We start from the raw sequence: 24,848 nt of genomic DNA on the forward strand, positions 1-24,848 counted from the left end.
CATGAGCCCACAGGTTCTTGTTGCTACTGTTATTCTACGCAGAGACGGTAGACACAAACAACAAACTAGACTTTTGAAACTACAGGAAGATAAGGAGGACTTTTACAAAAAACTAATAGAGATTGTTGTCCAGAAGGAGAGCATGGACTTAATATTCAAGTCAAGGTAAGACCACAATTGTAATGAAAATGGGATCTTACTAAGAAAGAACAATTCAATATTTAGATGTTGGGTATCCTTTTGTTGAACGGTCTGTTTAAAATATATTGAAGCATTAGACTAAAAAAGCTTTTGAAAATAACCGAATATTTAGATTATGGTGAAAATATAATATTTGTAAATCTGACTCAGAAAGAGTCAGTGCTTCACCAGCCACGAACCTCACTGCACGTCACTGCTTCATTGATTTAAAGGGGTTATCGAGCAGTTAATTAAATAATCTAAATCAACATAAAAAGCCTCTTTACAATAAGTTAAATTAACCAAGATATTCCTATCCTTAACATATTCTAAATATTATCAAAATTATTATAAGTTCCCACTGATTGAACCAGTGTTTATGTTTTATAATCACATTGTGTGCTGCCAACTCTAATGCTACGGTAAAGCTGTCCCATGTTGTGTTTACTTTTATGCTTTGCTTTGAGTGGCTGGACACAACACTGGAAACTCATTTTGTTGGACTGAGCAAAAATACTATGATTAAAGAAATGTAATTCTAGAATAATTCTAATATTTCCTGAATTGTAGCTTGCGCTTGTTGTTTTAGTGGACTGACTAAAATTCACACATTGTAACGCAATGCATTCAAGTGGCTTTTAGTCATGGCATCGCTCTGAATCTGTAGTGGGAAGGGGCCATTCTGGGTCTTTTTTCGACACTTGATACATTCTTGAGACGCCTTCACAAATTCAGTTTTTTATTTCGGTTTGATGTGTATCGAGAAATTTGAGCTGAATACTGAGCTTGACAAGTCGGCTAAGTCGTTAGCATGCAACATTGCTGCCACTGCTACAACATAACTTGTTTGCTACCAAAACTTTCCAACTAAAACTTCTCAATAGACAGAAACTAGACTTTGATAGACCATCCTGATAGCTCTACAGGTAGCACCGGCACCTGAAGTGGTCCCGGTGGCAGTGGGTTACATTTTATGACATCATTAAAATACTTCAGGTCAGACAGTAAACCTTTGGTCAGCTGTATGTGCAGGGCTGTGTGATGCGTAGTGCAGTATATCTGTGGTAGTAGTGCTTGTAGTTAGTGCATGCTGCATGCTGCTTCTGCTTGCTACTCTGCTTTCAGCTACTGCCGCCGGCTAGCCCTCCTCGCGGAGGGTGAAGAGAGGAGCCGAGTGTGTAAGTCTCCTTCTGCTGGTACAAAGCCGCTCCACCGCCAAGACTGCTGCAGTGCCTCCTCATGGCCACACACGGTAACTGGGTACCGTGAGGTCCCAGGCTAAACTGTAGGGGGTCTCGGAGCAACAGTGGGCCCCAGAGGCAAGGCGCGCAGGCCCACCGGTGTGTGGACACGCCCTGGCGCCTGCCAACCACTGTCCCAGCTATGGGCAAATAGCAGGGGCAGATGGGGCTCATAGCCATGGAAGGCAACCCATCTAGGAGAAGGACACTCTGAACTAAAACCAGGACTGAGAGGAGTTGCGCCTCCCAGTCCTTAATCAGCATAGTAAAGCCAACCATGAAGAACAAAGTCATCCCAAATCCTATACTTCCAGCGGCGGGAGTCCGTAGGAACATCGCAGCGGCCCTTTCGGAGGACAACATGACGATAATACCCTAAACCCGCAAGGGAGGGTCCTGTCCGATCACAGCACCCCGTCCGATGCACTCATGCGTTGTCGGAGACCATTTGTAATGGGAACCTTCAATGCATGTACAATGAGAGAAGAAGCTAGATTGGTAGAAATAGCACACTGTGCTGAGGAACGGGGAGTGGAGATCCTGGGAGTCCAGGAAGACAGAAGAGTGCACACTGATGACCGGATCGTGTATCGCAGAGTGGAGAGATGCACGTTCATCACTGCATCTGCGTGGCGAAACGAGGCCCAGGCTGCAACAGGGGGTGTATGGCTAAGGCTCTCCGTCAGTTTTATCATCACACCGATAGGATCCTTATTGCAGAGTTCTCAGGCAACCCAGTAACAACAGTCATAGTCGTGTACTCACCCACCAACGTGGCACCATCTGAGGAGGTGGAGAAGTTCTATGAGGACCTTGCAACAGCAGTACGAGATGTCCCAGCGACTTCCTGGCAATCCTGGGTGACTTCAACGCAAAGCTTGGACCAGAGGACGCACCTTACCCATACCACGACTCTAGCGACCGCAATGGCACATACCTCATGGGCCTTCTCATGGAACACGAGCTACTGGCAGTGAACACCATGTTTTCCGGAAAAGAACAGGCTAGAGATGGACCTTCCAAGATCGAGCCACAGGTATGCTACGTCAGTTGGACTACATACTTGTGAGGCAAAAGTGGAGGAACTCCATACTGAATGCTGAACCGTACAGCACGTTCAGCTCTGTGGGCCCTGATCACCGTGTGGTCTCCATGAGGGTGCGACTGAGCCTCAAGGTCCCCAAGCCAAGCCCCAAGATCCGGCATGACTGGAAGGCATTCATAGCCGACCCTGGCATTCAAACCAGGTATACGGAGGAGGTTAGGAAGCGCTTTCGGCAGCTTGATAAGGGAGCGGAGCCCAGCAGCGAATACAGGAGATTCGTTGTTGCAAACGAGGAGGCGACCAGGCTATGTGTGCCCATGCTGGACAGAGCCAGAACATTCCTACGGTCCAGACATCCGGAGTTCGTAGCAGGGGTTAGGGAATGTTCCGGTATTTGGACAAAATTAACATGGGATCACTCCGGTCAATGTACGTACTTCGTCTCACTGGAATATTAATGGCCAGATTGAATACAACATCGACCCAAATTCTCCGGTCAATGACAGGAGAGTTTTGAAAGTGACAAAACTCTGTTCCACACATTTAAAAACACTTAATCAATGTTTACCCAGGATCCATGCACCTTTCCTGGCTTGTAAAATGTGGTGATGCGCCCTGGAGGTAGCGGGCAGGCTCTGTGCGTGGTGCTGAACCCCAGCCTGTCTATGTGGAATACAAAAACAAACAAAGACAAACACCTTTAAGGTCACCAGGGTCGTGAGGTTCTGGTTCTGGCGGTGTGCATGGAGGGGTTTAGTCCGAGTGAGGAGTGCTCGAGCGTGGGAGGATGTGTAAGGCAGAGGAGGGGAACAAAAAAAACCGAATACAAATAAGTTAAAGTGTGAACCTCCAGCAGGGCAGGTGCTGCTGCTGCTGCTGCTGCTGCTGCTGCTGCTGCTGCTGCTGCTGCTGTGAAGGAGGACGAATATCGATGCTTGTGTTCGGACGGTAAAGCACCGCAAAATCCACCCCCCCTTAAAGGTTACCAGGGGCATGAGATTCTGCAGGGTGTGAACATCTGGGTTTAGTCCGTGGGGGAGTGCTTAAGTCCGGGGGCCCGGGGTCTCACGGTGCACGAGGTTATGGAAGTGCCACTGTTGCCGGAGGTCCTTAGTCCGTCCTTTGGGGCTCTGTCAGGGGCTACAGAGAGGTGGTTTTCCCGGTCCCTCTCCTGGAGGTATGAAATAACCTGAGCTCCATGTGAGGGAGCCGTGCTGGAGCTGCTTAGTCCGTCCTTTGGTGGTCTGTGAGGGGCTAATGAGAGGTGTTTTCCCCGGTCTATTTGATGGAAGTCTGACACGAGCAGAGTGTGCGTGCTTTGAAACTAATCCACCCACACTTAGCATGCTATTTTAGGGTATAAATCGTACCTTGTCACCATGCATGTAGCTGCATTTAAAAAAAGCTTACAGCACCGGGTATTCCCAGGCGGTCTCCCATCCAAGTACTGACCCGGCCCGACCCTGCTTAGCTTCCGAGATCGGACGAGATCGGGCGTGATCAGAGTGGTATGGCCGTAAGCAAAGAGTTTGGAGGCATAGTTGCTTCTTGTAGATTGGCTTCAGAGAGGATATGCGGGTGCCAGGGCCGAGTGTGGGTGCTGAAAGGCGGACTGCCCACCTCCAATGTCGATGCCCAGCAGCTGTGGGCTCTGCAGGGGCCCCCAGGCCTGTCTGTGAGCCACATGTCTCCCCCTCTCCAGCCCCTGGGAGCTGCTCCCCGGGGTCCTGGAGAGGCATTTTCAGGCTCCTCTCTGCACTTGCACTTTCCCCCCCTTACACATGGCTTTTAAATGGATCATTTTGGATGCAAATGGTCCATGGTATCCTTACTCTCTGAAACAATCTGGCTCTTACCACACTGTGAGCAGGGTTTAATCCGATTTTCAGCACTCTTTCCCCCGCATAAACTAGTTTAAATCACCGTGGTCACTATGGTGGGGATTTAGGAATGTACCTGTGTGCGGTGCGGAGCTTCCCTGCGCTTTAAATCCATCGATTTGCCCTTTTTTGGGTTGTATTTTTGACTGTGAAAGCACTGTGCTCCCTGGGACGAGGCGCCCTCCTGTGGGGACACATGAGAACTGCACTCAAATCACTTTGTGCTTTTTAAACAGATTGAAATATTTTTGGGCCACTTTTAAAAACCGCTTTCTGACCTGGAAATCATTTCTAATCATCACCACCGTGATGGAGGGGCTGCAGGAATACTTTCCCCGCCTTGCAAACACTTAACCCTGGCTAAAATAATCGGATTAAAACAGTTTAACGCACTTTTAACACTCGTGTGCCCAGGATTCCTGCTCCTGGATCTCTGCATGTGTGTGTGTGTGTGTGTGTGTGTGTGTGTGTGTGTGTGTGTGTGTGTGTGTGTGTGTGTGTGTGTGTGTGTGTTGTGTGTGTGTGTGTGTGTGTGTGTGTGTGTGTGTGTGTGCCTGTGAGTCTGAGGCCCTGAGAGCAGCGGCTCGGCCGTTTTCACACTTTTGTCCATCAGTTTGTTAACGAAGTGGACAGAGGCTGTTTTTTGCCCCTAAAAGTGACTTTTAATGGTGTTTTTGGCATTTAAATGATGGGTCTTATCGTTCTCCAGGGTCCCCGACACAATGCAACTAGTCTGGAGCTCGCTGGGGTCCCGCAAAAATGCTTTAATCACACTTTTGTCCATTTGCCTATCAGTTTGTTAACGAAGTGGACAGAGGCTGTTTTTTGCCCTTAAAAGTGACTTTTAATGGTGTTTTTGGCATTTAAATGATGGGTCTTATCATTCTCCAGGGTCCCCGACACAATGCAACTAGTCTGGAGCTCGCTGGGGTCCCGCAAAATGCTTTAATCACACTTTTGTCCATTTGCCTATCAGTTTGTTAACGAAGTGGACAGAGGCTGTTTTTTGCCCTTAAAAGTGACTTTTAATGGTGTTTTTTGTATTTAAATGATGGGTCTTATCGTTCTCCAGGGTCCCCGACACAATGCAACTAGTCTGGAGCTTGCTGGGGTCCCGCAAAATGCTTTAATCACACTTTTGTCCATTTGCCTATCAGTTTGTTAACGAAGTGGACAGAGGCTGTTTTTTGCCCTTAAAAGTGACTTTTAATGGTGTTTTTGGCATTTAAATGATGTGTTTTATCGTTATCCAGGGTCCCCGACACAATGCACATAGTCTGGAGCTCGCGGGGGTCCCGCAAATGCTGTAATCACACTTTTGTCCATTTGCCTATCAGTTTGTTAACGAAGTGGACAGAGGCTGTTTTTTGCCCTTAAAAGTGACTTTTAATGGTGTTTTTTGTATTTAAATGATGGGTCTTATCATTCTCCAGGGTCCCCGACACAATGCACATAGTCTGGAGCTCGCGGGGGTCCCGCAAATGCTGTAATCACACTTTTGTCCATTTGCCTATCAGTTTGTTAACGAAGTGGACAGAGGCTGTTTTTTGCCCTTAAAAGTGACTTTTAATGGTGTTTTTTGTATTTAAATGATGGGTCTTATCATTGCGGAGGGTCCCCGACACAATGCAACTAGTCTGGAGCTCGCTGGGGTCCCGCAAATGCTTTAATCACACTTTTGTCCATTTGCCTATCAGTTTGTTAACGAAGTGGACAGAGGCTGTTTTTCGCCCCTAAAAGTGACTTTTAATGGTGTTTTTTGTATTTAAATGATGGGTCTTATCGTTCTCCAGGGTCCCCGACACAATGCACATAGTCTGGAGCTCGCGGGGGTCCCGCAAATGCTTTAATCACACTTTTGTCCATTTGCCTATCAGTTTGTTAACGAAGTGGACAGAGGCTGTTTTTCGCCCCTAAAAGTGACTTTTAATGGTGTTTTTTGCATTTAAATGATGGGTCTTATCATTCTCCAGGGTCCCCGACACAATGCAACTAGTCTGGAGCTCGCTGGGGTCCCGCAAAATGCTTTAATCACACTTTTGTCCATTTGCCTATCAGTTTGTTAACGAAGTGGACAGAGGCGGTTTTTCGCCCCATAAAGTGACTTTTAATGGTATTTTTTGTATTTAAATGATGGGTCTTATCATTGCGGAGGGTCCCCGAAACAATGCAACTAGTCTGGAGCTCGCTGGGGTCCCGCAAATGCTTTAATCACACTTTTGTCCATTTGCCTATCAGTTTGTTAACGAAGTGGACAGAGGCTGTTTTTCGCCCCTAAAAGTGACTTTTAATGGTGTTTTTTGTATTTAAATGATGGGTCTTATCATTGCGGAGGGTCCCCGAAACAATGCAACTAGTCTGGAGCTCGCTGGGGTCCCGCAAATGCTTTAATCACACTTTTGTCCATTTGCCTATCAGTTTGTTAACGAAGTGGACAGAGGCTGTTTTTTGCCCTTAAAAGTGACTTTTAATGGTGTTTTTTGTATTTAAATGATGGGTCTTATCGTTCTCCAGGGTCCCCGACACAATGCAACTAGTCTGGAGCTCGCTGGGGTCCCGCAAATGCTTTAATCACACTTTTGTCCATTTGCCTATCAGTTTGTTAACGAAGTGGACAGAGGCTGTTTTTTGCCCCTAAAAGTGACTTTTAATGGTGTTTTTTGTATTTAAATGATGGGTCTTATCATTCTCCAGGGTCCCCGACACAATGCACATAGTCTGGAGCTCGCGGGGGTCCCGCAAATGCTTTAATCACACTTTTGTCCATTTGCCTATCAGTTTGTTAACGAAGTGGACAGAGGCTGTTTTTCGCCCCTAAAAGTGACTTTTAATGGTGTTTTTGGTATTTAAATGATGGGTCTTATCATTCTCCAGGGTCCCCGACATAATGCAACTAGTCTGGAGCTCGCTGGGGTCCCGCAAATGCTTTAATCACACTTTTGTCCATTTGCCTATCAGTTTGTTAACGAAGTGGACAGAGGCTGTTTTTCGCCCCTAAAAGTGACTTTTAATGGTGTTTTTTGTATTTAAATGATGGGTCTTATCGTTCTCCAGGGTCCCCGACACAATGCAACTAGTCTGGAGCTCGCTGGGGTCCCGCAAATGCTTTAATCACACTTTTGTCCATTTGCCTATCAGTTTGTTAACGAAGTGGACAGAGGCTGTTTTTTGCCCCTAAAAGTGACTTTTAATGGTGTTTTTTGTATTTAAATGATGGGTCTTATCGTTCTCCAGGGTCCCCGACACAATGCAACTAGTCTGGAGCTCGCTGGTGTCCCGCAAAATGCTTTAATCACGATTTCGTCCATTTGCCTATCAGTTTGTTAACGAAGTGGACAGAGGCTGTTTTTTGCCCTTAAAAGTGACTTTTAATGGTGTTTTTTGTATTTAAATGATGGGTCTTATCGTTCTCCAGGGTCCCCGACACAATGCAACTAGTCTGGAGCTCGCTGGGGTCCCGCAAATGCTTTAATCACACTTTTGTCCATTTGCCTATCAGTTTGTTAACGAAGTGGACAGAGGCTGTTTTTCGCCCCTAAAAGTGACTTTTAATGGTGTTTTTTGTATTTAAATGATGGGTCTTATCGTTCTCCAGGGTCCCCGACACAATGCAACTAGTCTGGAGCTCGCTGGGGTCCCGCAAATGCTTTAATCAAACTTTTGTCCATTTGCCTATCAGTTTGTTAACGAAGTGGACAGAGGCTGTTTTTTGCCCTTAAAAGTGACTTTTAATGGTGTTTTTTGTATTTAAATGATGGGTCTTATCGTTCTCCAGGGTCCCCGACACAATGCAACTAGTCTGGAGCTCGCTGGGGTCCCGCAAAATGCTTTAATCACACGTTTGTCCATTTGCCTATCAGTTTGTTAACGAAGTGGACAGAGGCTGGTTTTTTTGTATTTAAATGATGGGTCTTATCATTGCGGAGGGTCCCCGAAACAATGCAACTAGTCTGGAGCTCGCTGGGGTCCCGCAAATGCTTTAATCACACTTTTGTCCATTTGCCTATCAGTTTGTTAACGAAGTGGACAGAGGCTGTTTTTCGCCCCTAAAAGTGACTTTTAATGGTGTTTTTTGTATTTAAATGATGGGTCTTATCATTGCGGAGGGTCCCCGAAACAATGCAACTAGTCTGGAGCTCGCTGGGGTCCCGCAAATGCTTTAATCACACTTTTGTCCATTTGCCTATCAGTTTGTTAACGAAGTGGACAGAGGCTGTTTTTTGCCCTTAAAAGTGACTTTTAATGGTGTTTTTTGTATTTAAATGATGGGTCTTATCGTTCTCCAGGGTCCCCGACACAATGCAACTAGTCTGGAGCTCGCTGGGGTCCCGCAAATGCTTTAATCACACTTTTGTCCATTTGCCTATCAGTTTGTTAACGAAGTGGACAGAGGCTGTTTTTCGCCCCTAAAAGTGACTTTTAATGGTGTTTTTTGTATTTAAATGATGGGTCTTATCGTTCTCCAGGGTCCCCGACACAATGCAACTAGTCTGGAGCTCGCTGGGGTCCCGCAAATGCTTTAATCACACTTTTGTCCATTTGCCTATCAGTTTGTTAACGAAGTGGACAGAGGCTGTTTTTCGCCCCTAAAAGTGACTTTTAATCGTGTTTTTTGTATTTAAATGATGGGTCTTATCGTTCTCCAGGGTCCCCGACACAATGCAACTAGTCTGGAGCTCGCTGGGGTCCCGCAAATGCTTTAATCAAACTTTTGTCCATTTGCCTATCAGTTTGTTAACGAAGTGGACAGAGGCTGTTTTTTGCCCTTAAAAGTGACTTTTAATGGTGTTTTTTGTATTTAAATGATGGGTCTTATCGTTCTCCAGGGTCCCCGACACAATGCAACTAGTCTGGAGCTCGCTGGGGTCCCGCAAAATGCTTTAATCACACGTTTGTCCATTTGCTTATCAGTTTGTTAACGAAGTGGACAGAGGCTGTTTTTTTTGTATTTAAATGATGGGTCTTATCATTGCGGAGGGTCCCCGAAACAATGCAACTAGTCTGGAGCTCGCTGGGGTCCCGCAAATGCTTTAATCACACTTTTGTCCATTTGCCTATCAGTTTGTTAACGAAGTGGACAGAGGCTGTTTTTTGCCCTTAAAAGTGACTTTTAATGGTGTTTTTTGTATTTAAATGATGGGTCTTATCGTTCTCCAGGGTCCCCGACACAATGCAACTAGTCTGGAGCTCGCTGGGGTCCCGCAAATGCTTTAATCACACTTTTGTCCATTTGCCTATCAGTTTGTTAACGAAGTGGACAGAGGCTGTTTTTCGCCCCTAAAAGTGACTTTTAATGGTGTTTTTTGTATTTAAATGATGGGTCTTATCATTGCGGAGGGTCCCCGAAACAATGCAACTAGTCTGGAGCTCGCTGGGGTCCCGCAAATGCTTTAATCACACTTTTGTCCATTTGCCTATCAGTTTGTTAACGAAGTGGACAGAGGCTGTTTTTTGCCCCTAAAAGTGACTTTTAATGGTGTTTTTGGCATTTAAATGATGGGTCTTATCATTCTCCAGGGTCCCCGACACAATGCAACTAGTCTGGAGCTCGCTTGGGTCCCGCAAATGCTTTAATCACACTTTTGTCCATTTGCCTATCAGTTTGTTAACGAAGTGGACAGAGGCTGTTTTTGCCCTTAAAAGTGACTTTTAATGGTGTTTTTGTATTTAAATGATGGGTCTTATCGTTCTCCAGGGTCCCCGACACAATGCAACTAGTCTGGAGCTCGCTGGGGTCCCGCAAAATGCTTTAATCACACGTTTGTCCATTTGCCTATCAGTTTGTTAACGAAGTGGACAGAGGCTGTTTTTCGCCCTTAAAAGTGACTTTTAATGGTGTTTTTGGCATTTAAATGATGGGTCTTATCATTCTCCAGGGTCCCCGACACAATGCAACTAGTCTGGAGCTCGCTGGGGTCCCGCAAATGCTTTAATCACACTTTTGTCCATTTGCCTATCAGTTTGTTAACGAAGTGGACAGAGGCTGTTTTTCGCCCCTAAAAGTGACTTTTAATGGTGTTTTTTGTATTTAAATGATGGGTCTTATCATTGCGGAGGGTCCCCGACACAATGCAACTAGTCTGGAGCTCGCTGGGGTCCCGCAAATGCTTTAATCACACTTTTGTCCATTTGCCTATCAGTTTGTTAACGAAGTGGACAGAGGCTGTTTTTTGCCCTAAAAGTGACTTTTAATGGTGTTTTTGGCATTTAAATGATGGGTCTTATCATTCTCCAGGGTCCCCGACACAATGCAACTAGTCTGGAGCTCGCTGGGGTCCCGCAAATACTTTAATCACACTTTTGTCCATTTGCCTATCAGTTTGTTAACGAAGTGGACAGAGGCTGTTTTTTCGCCCCTAAAAGTGACTTTTAATGTGTTTTTTGTATTTAAATGATGGGTCTTATCATTGCGAGGGTCCCCGACACAATGCAACTAGTCTGGAGCTCGCTGGGGTCCCGCAAATGCTTTAATCACACTTTTGTCCATTTGCCTATCAGTTTGTTAACGAAGTGGACAGAGGCTGTTTTTTGCCCCTAAAAGTGACTTTTAATGGTGTTTTTGGCATTTAAATGATGGGTCTTATCATTGCGGAGGGTCCCCGAAACAATGCAACTAGTCTGGAGCTCGCTGGGGTCCCGCAAATGCTTTAATCACACTTTTGTCCATTTGCCTATCAGTTTGTTAACGAAGTGGACAGAGGCAGTTTTTTGCCCCTAAAAGTGACTTTTAATGGTGTTTTTGGCATTTAAATGATGGGTCTTATCATTCTCCAGGGTCCCCGACACAATGCAACTAGTCTGGAGCTCGCTGGGGTCCCGCAAATGCTTTAATCAAACTTTTGTCCATTTGCCTATCAGTTTGTTAACGAAGTGGACAGAGGCTGTTTTTTGCCCTTAAAAGTGACTTTTAATGGTGTTTTTTGTATTTAAATGATGGGTCTTATCGTTCTCCAGGGTCCCCGACACAATGCAACTAGTCTGGAGCTCGCTGGGGTCCCGCAAAATGCTTTAATCACACGTTTGTCCATTTGCCTATCAGTTTGTTAACGAAGTGGACAGAGGCTGGTTTTTTTGTATTTAAATGATGGGTCTTATCATTGCGGAGGGTCCCCGAAACAATGCAACTAGTCTGGAGCTCGCTGGGGTCCCGCAAATGCTTTAATCACACTTTTGTCCATTTGCCTATCAGTTTGTTAACGAAGTGGACAGAGGCTGTTTTTCGCCCTAAAAGTGACTTTTAATGGTGTTTTTTGTATTTAAATGATGGGTCTTATCATTGCGGAGGGTCCCCGAAACAATGCAACTAGTCTGGAGCTCGCTGGGGTCCCGCAAATGCTTTAATCACACTTTTGTCCATTTGCCTATCAGTTTGTTAACGAAGTGACAGAGGCTGTTTTTTGCCCTTAAAAGTGACTTTTAATGGTGTTTTTTGTATTTAAATGATGGGTCTTATCGTTCTCCAGGGTCCCCGACACAATGCAACTAGTCTGGAGCTCGCTGGGGTCCCGCAAATGCTTTAATCACACTTTTGTCCATTTGCCTATCAGTTTGTTAACGAAGTGGACAGAGGCTGTTTTTCGCCCCTAAAAGTGACTTTTAATGGTGTTTTTTGTATTTAAATGATGGGTCTTATCGTTCTCCAGGTTCCCCGACACAATGCAACTAGTCTGGAGCTCGCTGGGGTCCCGCAAATGCTTTAATCACACTTTTGTCCATTTGCCTATCAGTTTGTTAACGAAGTGGACAGAGGCTGTTTTTCGCCCCTAAAAGTGACTTTTAATCGTGTTTTTTGTATTTAAATGATGGGTCTTATCGTTCTCCAGGGTCCCCGACACAATGCAACTAGTCTGGAGCTCGCTGGGGTCCCGCAAATGCTTTAATCAAACTTTTGTCCATTTGCCTATCAGTTTGTTAACGAAGTGGACAGAGGCTGTTTTTTGCCCTTAAAAGTGACTTTTAATGGTGTTTTTTGTATTTAAATGATGGGTCTTATCGTTCTCCAGGGTCCCCGACACAATGCAACTAGTCTGGAGCTCGCTGGGGTCCCGCAAAATGCTTTAATCACACGTTTGTCCATTTGCTTATCAGTTTGTTAACGAAGTGGACAGAGGCTGTTTTTTTTGTATTTAAATGATGGGTCTTATCATTGCGGAGGGTCCCCGAAACAATGCAACTAGTCTGGAGCTCGCTGGGGTCCCGCAAATGCTTTAATCACACTTTTGTCCATTTGCCTATCAGTTTGTTAACGAAGTGGACAGAGGCTGTTTTTTGCCCTTAAAAGTGACTTTTAATGGTGTTTTTTGTATTTAAATGATGGGTCTTATCGTTCTCCAGGGTCCCCGACACAATGCAACTAGTCTGGAGCTCGCTGGGGTCCCGCAAATGCTTTAATCACACTTTTGTCCATTTGCCTATCAGTTTGTTAACGAAGTGGACAGAGGCTGTTTTTCGCCCCTAAAAGTGACTTTTAATGGTGTTTTTTGTATTTAAATGATGGGTCTTATCATTGCGGAGGGTCCCCGAAACAATGCAACTAGTCTGGAGCTCGCTGGGGTCCCGCAAATGCTTTAATCACACTTTTGTCCATTTGCCTATCAGTTTGTTAACGAAGTGGACAGAGGCTGTTTTTTGCCCCTAAAAGTGACTTTTAATGGTGTTTTTGGCATTTAAATGATGGGTCTTATCATTCTCCAGGGTCCCCGACACAATGCAACTAGTCTGGAGCTCGCTGGGGTCCCGCAAATGCTTTAATCACACTTTTGTCCATTTGCCTATCAGTTTGTTAACGAAGTGGACAGAGGCTGTTTTTTGCCCCTAAAAGTGACTTTTAATGGTGTTTTTGGCATTTAAATGATGGGTCTTATCATTCTCCAGGGTCCCCGACACAATGCAACTAGTCTGGAGCTCGCTGGGGTCCCGCAAATACTTTAATCACACTTTTGTCCATTTGCCTATCAGTTTGTTAACGAAGTGGACAGAGGCTGTTTTTCGCCCCTAAAAGTGACTTTTAATGGTGTTTTTTGTATTTAAATGATGGGTCTTATCATTGCGGAGGGTCCCCGACACAATGCAACTAGTCTGGAGCTCGCTGGGGTCCCGCAAATGCTTTAATCACACTTTTGTCCATTTGCCTATCAGTTTGTTAACGAAGTGGACAGAGGCTGTTTTTTGCCCCTAAAAGTGACTTTTAATGGTGTTTTTGGCATTTAAATGATGGGTCTTATCATTGCGGAGGGTCCCCGAAACAATGCAACTAGTCTGGAGCTCGCTGGGGTCCCGCAAATGCTTTAATCACACTTTTGTCCATTTGCCTATCAGTTTGTTAACGAAGTGGACAGAGGCAGTTTTTTGCCCCTAAAAGTGACTTTTAATGGTGTTTTTGGCATTTAAATGATGGGTCTTATCATTCTCCAGGGTCCCCGACACAATGCAACTAGTCTGGAGCTCGCTGGGGTCCCGCAAATGCTTTAATCACACTTTTGTCCATTTGCCTATCAGTTTGTTAACGAAGTGGACAGAGGCTGTTTTTTGCCCTTAAAAGTGACTTTTAATGGTGTTTTTTGTATTTAAATGATGGGTCTTATCGTTCTCCAGGGTCCCCGACACAATGCAACTAGTCTGGAGCTCGCTGGGGTCCCGCAAATGCTTTAATCACACTTTTGTCCATTTGCCTATCAGTTTGTTAACGAAGTGGACAGAGGCTGTTTTTCGCCCCTAAAAGTGACTTTTAATGGTGTTTTTTGTATTTAAATGATGGGTCTTATCGTTCTCCAGGGTCCCCGACACAATGCAACTAGTCTGGAGCTCGCTGGGGTCCCGCAAATGCTTTAATCAGGCGTTTTAACACTTTTCCCCACGAAAATGATTTTTAATCATTTTTTGGGGGCTATATAAATCAAATTCCGGTTAATGCCGAGCACAATCGTACCTTTTACTATTTTAATGTATTTGCATGATATATCTTTGGGCTATAAAAGCGACATATTTGGATGACTTTGTCAGTTTATGGAGCTTATCCCACAAATCCCGGATGATCCGGGCCAAATTTGGGAGCTCATAGGCAGCCTGCCATAGGCCCCCACCCGTGGAAAGAAAAAAAAATGAAAGAAAATGGTCAATTATATGTTAAAATAATCAAAAAATGAACTTTTAAAATTACATGGGAGAGGGGATCTGAGAAGGGGAGAAGGGGAAAAGTGTTCGGCGCTTCGGGACGAAGCGCCGAACACTTTTCCCCTCCCCCGTTGCAAGGTACAACGGAGAGGGGAATCCAGACTTCCCCTCCTCCGTTGTAAAAAAACGTTCATGTTTTACAAGCTACCTTCTGCACGAAATCGGAAACCCGGTTTTTGAGAGGACTCAGAAAAAAAACGGCTGTGTAACTTCATGGAGGAATTCATCCGCTGTATGTGCACTTTGGCTCGGATACATTTTGTTGCCTGGAGACCCCCCAGCATGGTTCTTACCAAACTTAAAGTTTTTGAACTGGGCTCTGGAGGAAGGTAAGGGGAGTTGACAGGGGACTTTACCTGCCTTATGGGGCACTATTCTCGGATACATTTCAACACTTTTAGCCCTTTTTGATGGTTCTCCAAAAAATAACTCTGACTTTTTCAGAGTGTGGAGGAAGGTGAGGGGAGTTGACAGGGGACTTTACCTGCCTTATGGGGTACTATTCTCGGATACATTTCAACACTTTTAGCCCTTTTTGATGGTTCTCCAAAAAATAACTCGGACTTTTTCAGAGTGTGGAGGAAGGTAAGGGGAGTTGACAGGGGACTTTACCTGCCTTATGGGGCACTATTCTCGGATACATTTCAACACTTTTAGCCCTTTTTGATGGTTCTCCAAAAAATAACTCTGACTTTTTCAGAGTGTGGAGGAAGGTGATGGGAGTTGACAGGGGACTTTACCTGCCTTATGGGGCACTATTCTCGGATACATTTCAACACTTTTAGCCCTTTTTGATGGTTCTCCAAAAAATAACTCTGAATTTTTCAGAGTGTGGAGGAAGGTGAGGGGAGTTGACAGGGGACTTTACCTGCCTTATGGGGCACTATTCTCGGATACATTTCAACACTTTTAGCCCTTTTTGATGGTTCTCCAAAAAATAACTCTGACTTTTTCAGAGTGTGGAGGAAGGTGAGGGGAGTTGACAGGGGACTTTACCTGCCTTATGGGGCACTATTCTCGGATACATTTCAACACTTTTAGCCCTTTTTGATGGTTCTCCAAAAAATAACTCTGACTTTTTCAGAGTGTGGAGGAAGGTGATGGGAGTTGACAGGGGACTTTACCTGCCTTATGGGGCACTATTCTCGGATACATTTCAACACTTTTAGCCCTTTTTGATGGTTCTCCAAAAAATAACTCTGACTTTTTCAGAGTGTGGAGGAAGGTGAGGGGAGTTGACAGGGGACTTTACCTGCCTTATGGGGCACTATTCTCGGATACATTTCAACACTTTTAGCCCTTTTTGATGGTTCTCCAAAAAATAACTCTGACTTTTTCAGAGTGTGGAGGAAGGTGAGGGGAGTTGACAGGGGACTTTACCTGCCTTATGGGGCACTATTCTCGGATACATTTCAACACTTTTAGCCCTTTTTGATGGTTCTCCAAAAAATAACTCTGACTTTTTCAGAGTGTGGAGGAACGTGAGGGGAGTTGACAGGGGACTCAATCCGCCTTATGGGGCACTATTCTCGTATACATTTTTTCATTTTCACCCATTCTTTATGGAACTCCAAAAAGACAAGTTAGTCTTTTTTCTCCCCCTTCCTCTTCTGATTTCTCACTGATTGAATGGCAAACGCGACCCTCCGCCGGCCCGGCCTCGTGCCGGTGCTCTGGCGGTCGGTTCCTCCGAACTGCGGGTTCAACTCTGATGGCCGGGAGGGACGAGGGAAACGTCGGGGGGGTCTGCTGGAGGCTCCTGCTGGAGTCTTGCGTTCACTGGGACCTGGCTCGAAAAACTCGAAACCCTGACTCCAGTGCGGTGTTGCGGCCATGCGCCTCCGGGTACCAGACTCCCCTGCCTCCTCCGTGTTGCGTGGGCTGCGTGGGGGTAACCCTGCGTGTCCGTTACCCTGCGTGTCTCTTACCTCCCAGGCCGACCGATATGAAGCGTTTCCAAGACGAACCGTCTGACTCAGGGGTCCCACCACAGGTTCCGTAGCGGGGTGGAAGTTCCACTTCCCCACTTCGCCGCGGAATGCAAGACAAACACCTGTTTCTCTCATCCTCCACTGTGGCATAGCGGCCTTAGTCGGCTGCGGCATTCAGCAATTGGCCTTGCTCCGGGCACAGGACCCTACTTCATCAAACTACCTGTTTGATCCTGCGTAACAACCACATATATGCTTGTCTGCAAAGACATTGATCGAATGGCAAACGTGACCCGCCATCGGAGGGCCTCCGCCGGCCCGGCCTCGTGCCGGTGCTCTGGCGGTCGGTTCCTCCGAACTGCGGGTTCGACTCTGATGGCCGGGAGGGACGAGGGAAACGTCGGGGGGGTCTGCTGGAGGCTCCTGCTGGAGTCTTGCGTTCACTGGGACCTGGCTCGAAAAACTCGAAACCCTGACTCCAGTGCGGTGTTGCGGCCATGCGCCTCCGGGTACCAGACTCCCCTGCCTCCTCCGTGTTGCGTGGGCTGCGTGGGGGTAACCCTGCGTGTCCGTTACCCTGCGTGTCTCTTACCTCCCAGGCCGACCGATATGAAGCGTTTCCAAGACGAACCGTCTGACTCAGGGGTCCCACCACAGGTTCCGTAGCGGGGTGGAAGTTCCACCTCCCCACTTCGCCGCGGAATGCAAGACAAACACCTGTTTCTCTCATCCTCCACTGTGGCATAGCGGCCTTAGTCGGCTGCGGCATTCAGCAATTGGCCTTGCTCCGGGCACAGGACCCTACTTCATCAAACTACCTGTTTGATCCTGCGTAACAACCACATATATGCTTGTCTGCAAAGACATTGATCGAATGGCAAACGTGACCCGCCATCGGAGGGCCTCCGCCGGCCCGGCCTCGTGCCGGTGCTCTGGCGGTCGGTTCCTCCAAACTGCGGGTTTGACTCTGCTCCTGGGAGCGCATATGCTTGTCTGCAAAGAGGGACATGCCTGGTCCCGCCCAGGTGTTCTTCTACGGCTAGTGTCCAGCCAGCTGCGGTATCATCAAATTTGACCCGCCATCGGAGGGCCTCCTCCCCGGGTCCAGCTTCCGGTGCTTGGCGGTCGGTTCATCCAAACTGCGGGTTTGACTCTGCTCCTGGGAGCGCATATATGCTTGTCTGCAAAGAGGGACATGCCTGGTCCCGCCCAGGTGTTCTTCTACGGCTAGTGTCCAGCCAGCTGCGGTATCATCAAATTTGACCCGCCATCGGAGGGCCTCCTCCCCGGGTCCAGCTTCCGGTGCTTGGCGGTCGGTTCATCCAAACTGCGGGTTTGACTCTGCTCCTGGGAGCGCATATATGCTTGTCTGCAAAGAGGGACATGCCTGGTCCCGCCCAGGTGTTCTTCTACGGCTAGTGTCCAGCCAGCTGCGGTATCATCAAATTTGACCCGCCATCGGAGGGCCTCCTCCCCGGGTCCAGCTTCCGGTGCTTGGCGGTCGGTTCATCCAAACTGCGGGTTTGACTCTGCTCCTGGGAGCGCATATATGCTTGTCTGCAAAGAGGGACATGCCTGGTCCCGCCCAGGTGTTCTTCTACGGCTAGTGTCCAGCCAGCTGCGGTATCATCAAATTTGACCCGCCATCGGAGGGCCTCCTCCCCGGGTCCAGCTTCCGGTGCTTGGCGGTCGGTTCATCCAAACTGCGGGTTTGACTCTGCTCCTGGGAGCGCATATGCTTGTCTGCAAAGAGGGACATGCCTGGTCCCGCCCAGGTGTTCTTCTACGGCTAGTGTCCAGCCAGCTGCGGTATCATCAAATTTGACCCGCCATCGGAGGGCCTCCTCCCCGGGTCCAGCTTCCGGTGCTTGGCGGTCGGTTCATCCAAACTGCGGGTTTGACTCTGCTCCTGGGAGCGCATATATGCTTGTCTGCAAAGAGGGACATGCCTGGTCCCGCCCAGGTGTTCTTCTACGGCTAGTGTCCAGCCAGCTGCGGTATCATCAAATTTGACCCGCCATCGGAGGGCCTCCTCCCCGGGTCCAGCTTCCGGTGCTTGGCGGTCGGTTCATCCAAACTGCGGGTTTGACTCTGCTCCTGGGAGCGCATATATGCTTGTCTGCAAAGAGGGACATGCCTGGTCCCGCCCAGGTGTTCTTCTACGGCTAGTGTCCAGCCAGCTGCGGTATCATCAAATTTGACCCGCCATCGGAGGGCCTCCTCCCCGGGTCCAGCTTCCAGTGCTTGGCGGTCGGTTCATCCAAACTACGGGTAATCCTGGAGCGGACAAAGATATGTGTATTTGCCTGAAGGATGGAAATAAACAAAGAATGATATCTTACAGGACATGATGGATATGTGTTTTTTCCAGGCTTTTTGGAAATAAACCAAATGTGATTTTGCAGTGCATTATATAGCTCATTTTACCCATGTGATGTTGTGCAGTACATTACTGAGCTCGTTTAACGATATGGTCTACCAGGCGAATTGGGATGCTGCCATGTCCCAACTGGTCTCCGGAGGAATATAAGGAGAGTTGACAGGGGACTCTGCCCAGTGCTCATGAACCAAATGAGGGGTGTGTTAGAGGGGAAAGGCTCTGGCTGTTTCTGCAGCCTCTGCATCTACCTTCTCTCCCCACCCCGATACCAGCGCGTGCCTGCTGTAAAAGGCAGGTGCACGGGCTCTCACTGCCACTGCCACTAACTCTGAGCCTGGCTCCCGAGCAGCACGTTCTCCCCGGCAGTCCGCCAGCAGATGAAAAACACCCACCTCTCCGCCTCTTCCGAGGGACGAGGGAACCGCGCGGGGGGGTCTGCTGGAGGTTCCTGCCGGGTGCTCCGTACTGCGTTTCACTGGGACCTGGCTCGAAAAACTCGGAACTCTGACTCCAGTGCGGTGTGGCGGTCTCGCCCTGGCCGTCCACCGTGCGCCTCCGGGTACCTGACTCCCCTGCCTCCTCCGGGGGCAGGTGCGAGGGGTTCAATGCCTCCTCCCCCCGCTGCGGCGAAAGCCGGAGCGGGACGGAGTGCCCGGAGGTACTGTTACCCCCACGTTTTGTACCCAAAACTGTCTTGTGAGCTCGTGGCAGAACCATGAAACAAAAAACAATCAATGTATCGGACCCATCGCCAGCCGCGTTGGTGCGGAGGTGGGACCATTTTAACCAGGTGGTAACCCAAGTCCTCCCCTTGGTCCGTGTTCGCTGCATTGAAGCATCGGACCCATGGTTGCAATCAGCAGTTGGCTAACGCATATAAATGGAGAAACAGAAAACCATTTAAATAGAATTCATTGTGTGTGTTTTTGGAAGGATGTTGACCGAATGCCCGGTGTGCAGTCTCCGCTATCTGGCTTTGAATAAGCACCTTAAGCACAAACATGCAGTGCGGAACCTGGATGAAAGAGGCATCATTCTTAACATGGCCAGTGGTAGAATAAATGTTCGGACCAAACCCTGTCCCATCACAGGGTGTTCGTATGCTGGGAGGAAACTACACCGTCATGTAACTCGTGACCACCCTGAGTTCTCCCGAGATGAGGCACATCAGGTCATGGCAAGGCTGAAGCATAGTGTGGCCATGCAGTTGCTCCATGACCTCCGAGAGACTAATCCCATCATTGGAATGGCTACATTATTGGATATAGACAATGAGGAGGAATACCCGGTGCACCCTCCACCCTTCTCCCCACATACCGAGTGTGACGAAGAGGACTGCATGCAGGTGAGGCTGGACAATGTGGCATTGAGGGCTCAGAAGGATGCCCTCATTGATGAGGTGAAGACCCTGCGCTCCAGGCTAAAACAGGGTCTAAAACCCAGGAAGCAGAATGCCACTGCTGCTCTGCTTGAGGAAGACGAAGAATGTATACGATTTAAGGGCGTAGCAATCCCAAGTACCCCCGACATGAACTCAGTAGCCTCCGGCAGCAAGACCCCGGTGAAGACTGTCATGCGGTCCATAGAAGCCTCTGCGAGTGAGACCCCCCTCAAGTCTGTGATGCGGTCCCCAGAAGCCTCCGGAAGCAAGACCCCGGTGAAGACTGTCATGCGGTCCGACAAAGCCTCCGGTAGTGAGACCCCGGTGAAGACTGTCATGCGGTCCCCAGAAGCCTCCGGAAGCAAGACCCCGGTGAAGACTGTCATGCGGTCCCCAGAAGCCTCCGGAAGCAAGACCCCGGTGAAGACTGTCATGCGGTCCGACAAAGCCTCCGGTAGTGAGACCCCTCTCAAGTCTGTGATGCGGTCCCCAGAAGCCTCCGGAAGCAAGACCCCGGTGAAGACTGTCATGCGGTCCGACAAAGCCTCCGGTAGTGAGACCCCTCTCAAGTCTGTGATGCGGTCCCCAGAAGCCTCCGGTAGTGAGACCCCGGTGAAGACTGTCATGCGGTCCCCAGAAGCCTCCGGAAGCAAGACCCCGGTGAAGACTGTCATGCGGTCCCCCGAAGCCTCCGGAAGCAAGACCCCGGTGAAGACTGTCATGCGGTCCGACAAAGCCTCCGGTAGTGAGACCCCTCTCAAGTCTGTGATGCGGTCCCCAGAAGCCTCCGGAAGCAAGACCCCGGTGAAGACTGTCATGCGGTCCGACAAAGCCTCCGGTAGTGAGACCCCTCTCAAGTCTGTGATGCGGTCCCCAGAAGCCTCCGGAAGCAAGACCCCGGTGAAGACTGTCATGTGGTCCCCAGAAGCCTCCGGTAGTGAGACCCCGGTGAAGACTGTCATGCGGTCCATAGAAGCCTCTGCGAGTGAGATCCCTCTCAAGTCTGTGATGCGGTCCCCAGAAGCCTCCGGAAGCAAGACCCCGATGAAGACTGTCATGCGGTCCGTAGAAGCCTCCTGTAGTGAGACCCCTGTATGCCAGAAGACCCGTGCGTCTGTCTCCAATAAGCTGAAAGCTAATCTGGCTAAGGACTGGCCCTCTTCCCAAAATCAATGGTGCACTGGGAAGGGACTGCGGAATACCATGCGTGAAATCACGTTGCCTAAAAGCATGGAGACGTACATTCAGACATACAGAGGTCATTGTGAGGGTCTTGCACCGACAGTAAAACGGAAAGAGAATTGTATGTCCAATGTCAGCCGGATAAAGAACTTCATAGTATTCATGGCCCATGGTGTTGACCGGCTGTCAGACTGGCTGTTTCTAAAAGACACAAAGAGGGTCCGTGGCTGGAGCAAGTATATTTCAGAGTCGGGCCGGACAGTCACAACATCGCTGTTGTTCCTGAAGACTGTGAACCATTTCCTGAGGTACTTGTCTGCATCAAAGCTCCGGGGGTGCAGGCTCACCCAGTCTGATATGACCAACATCATCAGAGAGGTGAAAGCCAACATTAACGATTTGAAAAAGTCTGTCACTCTCCACCAGTTTAAGGTGAAGAGGGACAAGCTGGATCGTCTGCCGAGCCAGGCGGAGCTTCTCGCCGCCATGGCGGCCGCTGAGAAGCGCATCCCTGATCTCCTTGACCTGATGGCTAGCAATCCGACCTCAATCACCCAGTACCTGCTATATGGCTATCTAACCCTCCATTGGAGCCTCCTGTATGGCCACCGTCCGGGTGTGTACGCAAACATGACCAACACGGAGGTCTTTGAGGCGGACAGAAGGGGCACTGCTGAGGGCTACATCATCCACGTGCAGGATCACAAGACTGCCAAGACATTTGGTGAAGCACAGCTGGTGCTTACAATAAAGGAGTTTAGCTGGGTCATGCGGTGGATGGGGATAAAAGAGGGCTTGTCGGGTCCTCAGAGTGAATTCTTCCTTTTCACATCGGGGAAGCAGGCTTCCAAGAACCTGAACGCTCACTTGAAGAGGGCTTGGGCTGATGCTGGGCTAGAAACAGCCGTCACCTTCACCATCTTGCGCACTGCCCTGGCTGACAATATCAAGCATCACCAAGATCCAGAAAGCAGGTCGATTCTGGCTAGGTTTATGTGCCACGACGTAAGCACTGCAGACCGGTTCTACGCGAATACGCCTGGAATAAAGGAGGCATTGAAGATCCGCTCCATGTTCAGGGCGGCGGCAGCAGCTGCAGCAGCATCATCATCAGAAGGAGGTCTACCACCGTCAGCTACCTCCGAAGAGGATTCAGGGGCGGAGAGCAGCGATACCTCTTCTTCAGGACCGATTGGTACTCCTGATGAGGGGAAAGGGGCCGTGGACTCAACCTTTTTTCCCCGGTGCACTGTACAAGTTAGACGGCTAATATGGCCCCCAGGCCCCTGTTAATCATGTTGTAATCATGTTGTTATTATGTTTATTTTGTATACTGTTTTTGTAAAAGTGGTGTGATAATTAAATAAATAAAAAAAAAAAAACATTAGTATAACCTTGAAGGTTCCCAGGGGCAAATACAGTGCCTGTCATTTTGCAGGATATAATTTAACATGTAACCTCTCCTGGAAATGGACATACTCTGTGCATTTCCAGGAGAGGTTCCATGTTAAATTATATCCTGCAAAATGACAGGCTACAACTCTCTTCCAGATGTTTAAAAACACTTTTCCCGACCATTTAAACATTATTTCTGGCTTGTAAAGTGCGGTGATGAGCCCTGACAGTATCAGACTATTTAAAGGGTTACCAGGAGCATGAGAATATCCTCCAAAGAAGGGGTGGTAGTGTCATGAATAAGGCCGAATATGTATGCCGATGTGCGGACGGTAAAGCACCGCAAAATCCACCCCTTTAGGGTAACCAGGGGCATGAAGTTCTGTAGGGTGTGAACATCTGGGTTTAGTCCGAGTGAGGAGTGCTCGAGCGTGGGAGGATGTGTAAGGCAGAGGAGGGTAACAAAAGGTGTGTGCAGGAGCAGGGAGAAAAGAGAAAATAAAAAGACTCAAAGTGTTCCACCTTCCATCAGCAGCAGCAGCAGCAGCGGGCAGGCTCTGTCCGTGGTGCTGAACACCTGCCTGTCTATGTGGAATACAAAAACAAACAAAGACAAACACCTTTAAGGTCACCAGGGGCGTGAGGTTCTGGTTCTGGCGGTGTGCATGGAGGGGTTTAGTCCGAGTGAGGAGTGCTCGAGCGTGGGAGGATTCGTAAGGCAGAGGAGGGGAACAAAAAAAAACGAATACAAATAAGTTAAAGTGTGAACCTCCAGCAGGGCAGGTGCTGCTGCTGCTGCTGCTGCTGTGAAGGAGGACGAATATTGATGCTTGTGTTCGGACGGTAAAGCACCGCAAAATCCACCCCCCCTTAAAGGTGACCAGGGGCATGAGATTCTGCAGGGTGTGAACATCTGGGTTTAGTCCGTGGGGGAGTGCTTAAGTCCGGGGGCCCGGGGTCTCACGGTGCACGAGGTTATGGAAGTGCCACTGTTGCCGGAGGTCCTTAGTCCGTCCTTTGGGGCTCTGTCAGGGGCTACAGAGAGGTGGTTTTCCCGGTCCCTCTCCTGGAGGTATGAAATAACCTGAGCTCCATGTGAGGGAGCCGTGCTGGAGCTGCTTAGTCCGTCCTTTGGTGGTCTGTGAGGGGCTAATGAGAGGTGTTTTCCCCGGTCTATTTGATGGAAGTCTGACACGAGTAGAGTGTGCATGCTTTGAAACTAATCCACCCACGCTTAGCATGCTATTTTAGGGTATAAATCGTACCTTGTCACCATGCACTGTGCTCCCTGGGACGACGCGCCCTCCTGTGGGGACACATGAGAACTGCACTCAAATCACTTTGTGCTTTTTAAACAGTTTAACATATTTTTTTCCACATTTAAAAAACGCTTTCTGCCCTGGAAATCATTCGTAATCATTATTACCGTTATGGAGGGGCTGCAGGAACACTTTCCCCGCCTTGCAAACATTTATTCCTGGTTCAAATAATCAATTTGTTCCGCCTGCTTTGCGTCAGCACCTCTGCGGCTGTCGGATTAACACAGATGAATGCACTTTTAACACTCACGCAGCCAGAATTCCTGCTCTTTTCCTGGGTTACAAAGTGAGGTGACGCAGCCTGTCCTCTGAGTCTCCCCGCCTCTCATAGACTTATTTCTGGGTAAAAAAAGCCATGTGCTCCGCCCCCTGGATCTCTGCATGTGTGTGTGCCTGTGAGTCTGTGGCTACTGTCCACATGCCCGCATTAGGAGGCACTATTTTCGGATACATTTTCTCATTTTCACCACTTTTCATGTTTTTATTATGTATATTGTTATATTATTATTATTATTATTATTATTGTATATATGTATACTGTGTATACTGTTTTTGTAAAAATCATGTGATTATTAAATAAATAATAAAACATGAATATAACCTTGAAGTTTCCCAGGGGCGAATACAGTGCCAGGTGTCAGACTATTTAAACAATGTTTACCCAGGATTCAGACACCTTCCCTGGCTTGTAAAATGCGGTGATGCGCCCTGGAGGTATCATACTATTTTAAACAACTTTTC

This window comes from Notothenia rossii (genome assembly GCF_949606895.1).
Source record: "Notothenia rossii genome assembly, chromosome: 5".
Lineage (NCBI taxonomy): Eukaryota > Metazoa > Chordata > Actinopteri > Perciformes > Nototheniidae > Notothenia > Notothenia rossii.